The sequence below is a fragment of the Cryptomeria japonica genome, chromosome 10 (genome assembly GCF_030272615.1).
Source record: "Cryptomeria japonica chromosome 10, Sugi_1.0, whole genome shotgun sequence".
NCBI lineage: Eukaryota > Viridiplantae > Streptophyta > Pinopsida > Cupressales > Cupressaceae > Cryptomeria > Cryptomeria japonica.
In genome coordinates, this window is record NC_081414.1 from 151,815,234 (window position 1) to 151,821,247 (window position 6,014).

A 6,014-nucleotide genomic window follows, 5' to 3' on the forward strand; every position below is an offset into this window, starting at 1 on the left:
AGTAAATTGATGAAAAGAGTCCAACATGTCAACTCGGGGCTCATTAAGAGCTCTCAAAGAATCTTATCGAGTACCCAGGAAGAAGATCGATGTGATAGTGATGCTTGCGAGTTGTTTGCGGTGGTATTCGATGAGCTTCCGAGTCAGGATTATAAATGTGGGAAAATGGATAGCATTGATTGGCCAAAGATTAATATGTGTCACTTGGTCATGGAAGATTAAAATCTCCTAGATAACCATTAATTTTTTTGATCAACGGTTGAGTTTCAAACTTTTGTATCTATCTATTTGTGCTATCAAAGTTCACACAAATTGCATTAATGGAGGAAAAGACTGAAGAATAAAGGCAATTGCTCGAATGTTTTCAATCCATTGTGAAAAATTGAAGTGAATTTTAAGGCGAGAAAAAGTTGAGAAAGGGTTTCTGCTGTTGAATTCAACCATCTCCAATGTTTCCATTAGGTGAATAAAACCAATAAGTTCACTTATCTCAATTATTTGCTAGTCAATCTATTGGTTCCCAAACGGGTTTACACTGTGAGAGGTAGAAACCAAGTTGATTCTTCAAATACTCATGGAGAAGCTAACTCCAACTATTAAAATACTCAAGAACTTGGACCAACTGACAAGGATTCAGATAAATCCTTCTACACTTTGGGCTCTGCAAAACCCAGGAGGGTGATCCCTTAGTGAATTTTGTGATCTCTGCACCATACTCAAAAGTTCACTATAACAAAGCAGATAATCTCATATGCAGGCTCAACAAAAGGGAGAATGATCAAGGATGACAAATCCTTCAGTGATCCTCAACCTAATTAGAGCATGAGATGGGTAGAACACACAATAACAAACATGAAATGAAAGGTATTCTGATAATAAACAATTTGTAACAAATATAAATGAATTGAGCATAAGATTGACTGTAAAGACTTAAAAAAAGTTAGGGTCAGTGCCTTATTCCATTGGGTGCTTGAATTCATAAGATATGAAATGATTTATAATGGAATTATATCTAATAACATTCAGATCGAAGAAAGTATTGCCTTACAATATTTCTTATCTTCATTCCCAACCTAGACTACTTATCAAATCCCTTAACAAACCCTACCACTCTGCAATCTTGTTTTAGCATTTAATTGACCCCTTGGATCAATGCATAAACCAAAATAACATACATCACAACAATGCACTGAATGAAAGAAACCCTTGATTTACTTCATTCAAAAGATGATAGAATTGTACACTGGAGAGAAATAGATCAAAATTGTATTTCTATTTAATAAATTTGCTATTTCTGTCATAAAACAATTTACATCTGATTCCTTCAAGAACCTGCAAAAACTAAGACGTGAGACTCATTTTATTTTGCTCTGCAAAAGGACTTTACACTTTGCTCATTCCACCTAAAACCTGCTACCTAGGATCAGAAAAGGAACCAAAATTTGGAACCACTAAAGGGACCAGAAAGGAACCCCATCTCATGGCCTTGAAATCCCTTTTATAGAAACAAGGGAGCAAGCAAGCTACGGGCCAGAGGAGACACTTGTCACCAAAATGATCAAGTAGACTTGATTCTATTACAAAATATTTTATAGTTTCTCAAAATATCCTATCTGCTTGCAAATATTATTTATGCTCTTTACCATCCTTATTGTTGTTGTCGATGAAGATCTGATACAAGCCCACCTTGTCATTGCTTGTGACATACTAGGTTCATTTCCCAGAGAAATAACTGTTGCAAGATGCCAAAATGTTTCACACACACCAGAAAACCCTAACACTGTGCTTCGAAGGCCCGTTTCAATCTTTTTGGGTTCTTAAAATTTCTCTGCTCATGCTCGAAATGCCTCTGGGACTGTCGTCCTTGCTTGTCTAATAAATCTCAACTCAGTAGAAACCTTCAAAAAAGGTCCCTCGGGAATGAGTCAGCATCCAAGTGTCTTGACTTGTCGCTATTTGTTCCATGTCGATAAGCCTGCACTTTGTTTGTTCTAATTTTATCGTGCGGGTGACAAACAATACCTTCAATTACACTTTTAAAAAATTGGTTTGAAACTCCGCCATAGATCTTGCCTAGCTCGGCGAATCATATGATCACCAATGGTCAATTTGACATTGACCTTCCATCATGGCATGTGGACCCATCAAAATATGTGACGTAGCAACGCCAACTCATCTACTAGCCTAACGCTGTCAGTGGCCCCACCGTAGGTCTTCTCAGTCAGCCCAAGACACATGGCATCATCTCATGATGTCGCAATCCATAACCTCTTGGCATCTTCCTTCATGGGACTGCGAAGATTGTTGCATTTGTTTGCTCTTTACCTTGTGGCCATGGTGCCTGCCAACCTTTGTAAATTAAACGTCGAGCGCCTTTTCGCCTAGATTAAAACATCTCCATCCATTACAAGCATGTGCAAATTGATGAACCATTAGTAACTCGGACCTTATTTGCAGGGAACGGTAACATCAAAGGTTTGAAAGGTCAAATCGTTGGCTTAACCTCCTCGCCGAGGACACGTGGCATCATCTTGTTATGTCGCAATCCTTATCTCCCCTCACCTTTGACCGTGGGGTGGCGCGGGCTGTCAGATCTACCTTCCCTTTAGTCGTCGACTGAAATATCAAAACTTTAGGCTTAGGAAAAAATTAAATAGGCACTGGAATAAATATTAAAGGGGGCTCGACCATAGGGAAATTTTATGCAGACTTAGGAAAAAATTAATAGGGGCTGGTTGAAACAACTTAATGCCTAGGGAAATACATGACCCCGACACGAGGTAAGACCCTTTGGACTTAAGTGGCGAAAAAGGTAATGACGAAATAGAAAAAGCTCAAGGGTTTTAGCAAGACTCAGTAAAATACATAGAACCCTAAACCCTAAGCTTGAGGATAACAATAGAAAGCAAAATTAACTCAAAATGACCAATATTTTGCCTGAGGCATGAAATATTTTTGCATAGTCATTTTTTAGGACTATCACAATCTACGATTCCTCTTAAAGGAGTTAGGATAATAATTCAAAGCCTAGGGTTAGGGTATTCAAATAGATTGAATAACATTTTCAAAAGAGTACACAGAATGCCAACCTCGTCAAATGCATCAAAATCAGAAGAGCCTAGGGCAAAGAGAGAAAAGAGAAAAGAATCTTTACGATGACCTAATTGCCCTACTACTTGGGTCGTCTTGGAGGCCTAGAATAGGAGCCCAAGTCCCAAAATTCTTTGATAAACAAAGTGTCTATAGAGAGTTATTCTAAGGTTAGGGGACACAATATTTTTAATTTTTTCTTTTTGAAATCAAAATATGAGATTCAAGAGTGCAACCCATGGCGGTTAGGGCTTGCGAGATTAGTGGTCTCCCATATTTTTCTTAGTATAGATTTGATCAAGGGCTTAGAAAGATGTTATAACCCCGAAGGTAGATTTATTAGATCCATAAATGGATGCCTATTGGAAATTAGCAGAGACAAGATACTAGAAGTCTTTGATATGGAGGATTGCAGGGAGTATACTTCACGAATTAATATTGCAAGTCTGAAGGCAGAGTATGAGGGCACTGAGGGTATGTATAGAAGGAAATGGTTACCCATGCACAAGCCTAAGTATAGGGGGCAAATACAACAATTTGCAAGAATAGAGAAACCTCCATATAAGGTAGAGTTGTTTTACAAATATTTTGAAATGACTTATTATGCAGTGAGTTAAGTGCTTGGATATGAAAGAGGCCCACTTGTGCCAGAGGAATCGCTTGTGTTAATCTATGACATTCCAAGTGCAACTGATTATAAAACCTATGATTATCCTTAGTTTGTTCCAGATGCAATCTGTATGCAAGGAAAGAGGGTTAGTCAATCAAGAGCACAAACAACTTGCACACCAATAAAACATTATATGATAGAGATGAAATGAATAAAACAAGTTAAATCACTAGTCTCCTAGAAATGTTCCATTGTTCTCTATCTCGTAGGATTCTTCAAATCAAGATTGCTCTCAAATTATATGAGTACTTGATCTTTAGAACGACTACTTAAAGAATGAGGGATGAATTGATAAAGATCTAAATGCAAGAGCAACTAAAATCTATTGATATTATATTGATGAAGCTATGATATGATCAATATGATGATATTAAAATGAAGATTATGCTAACATGATATGATACCCTAACATGATATGCTATGCTAACAAGATAATTTTCAACACTAAAATGCCCCTAAGTGATCAAACTTGCAAGGAGAAGCAAATGAGACTCCTTGATAACCTACAAATAAGAAAATAGCATAACCTGGATGCAAAAACCCGGGATGATGGATAATGAAGAAATGAGGCCTTTTTATAGAAGAAATTGGCAATTGGATGGTTAAGATTGAATAATCTTAACAAGGGTTAGGATTGAAGGATAACCAATCCATGTGAGACTTTCAACCCAATCCCATGTTGACAAGTGTCACCATGAGGAGGCTTGAGAGGAGAGATAAGGAGCATTAAATGCTTGAGGGGACATGATGGTTACCCTAGGGGGTTGGGTTAGGGTTAGGTTAATGGATATTTCTTTTATCCAATGGATAAATGAATGTGCAAGGGTTAAATGGTTACCTTAATCAAAACAATAAATGCTTTGAAGAGACCCATGACTTGAAAGGATGGTTAAGTTAGAGGAAAGTCTCTAGCCAAAGGTCAAATGTGTGTTAACTATTAATAGTTATGTAAGATCCTTTAATGGTTTGGAAGACTTTAGAGGTTAACCATTTGAAGACATAAAGCTTTTAATGGTTATTGAAGACTTTGGAGGTTTTTGAGAAGTGACTTCCTTTTATTTAGGAATGTGACAATGATTGCGATAGGATTTGGTTAATTAAGAAGGATTAGAAGATTCTAGAAGAATGATTAGTGTGCAAGTGGATTTTGTAGGAAAATGCAAGTGAGAGGAATTTTGGGATTTTCAATTAAAATAAAATCAGTTATTTCAATTAAATGTTGCAACATGCATTTGGATAGATATTTAAATAAATTTTAATTTATTTAAATGTGAATGTGAATTTTTGATTTTATTTAAATAAATCTTAATTTATTTAAATGGGACAAAAGGAGGATAAAACATATAATGCTTGAAGACTTTGAGGGAAACCATTAAAACTTTAAGAAGACTCCGGAAGGAAGCCATTAAAGACTTGAAGATTTCAAGGGAAATCATTAAAGGCTTGAGAAGACTCTAGAAGGAAGCCATTAAAAGCTTGAAGACTTTAAGGGAAGCCATTAAAGGTTTTAAGTGGGTGTGGATAAATAGGATTTTAAATAAATAATTTATTTAGTTAAAATAGTGGCGCAACTTGCTTTTGTAGGAAAATGCAAGCGGGTGAAGGATAAAGGGGATTTAAACAAATGTTTGTTTATTTAAATGTGAGAGATGAGATTTTGGGGATTTAAATAAATATTAATTTATTTAAATGTGAAAGAAGATTTTGTTAAACAAATACAATTTATTTTTTAATTAATGGTATGAATTTGGTTAAGTGAATTAAATCAAATAAATTGAATAATTTATTCAATTAATAGGAGAAGAGGGTTGCGGTGAATTAATTAAATATTAATTTAATTAATAGTTAAAAAAGGGAAAGGATTAATTAAATGTGAATTTAATTATTAGTTGGATAAATGATAATTAAACAAATATTAAATTCATTTAATCAAGTAGACAAAAATACTTGTCTACATTTTGCCCCTCTTTGAAACGATGTGTGGCCACACGTTGATTCAAAGAAAAAATCGCTTGATTATGTTGCCAATTTTTTTAATTTTTGCCCTAGACGTTGATTGTTGGATGATGATGCAAGTATGCCCCCTCGGGAGATGAATCAGATTAATTTTTGAATTTTTGGGATTGATCTCCCGATAAAAGTATTTGAGTATTTGATTGCTCTAATGTTTTTGCTTGATCGAATGATTGATAGAGTTTAATTGACTGGGTAATCGATGAGTGTCAATGATTTAAACTAGAGATTTGATAATTGG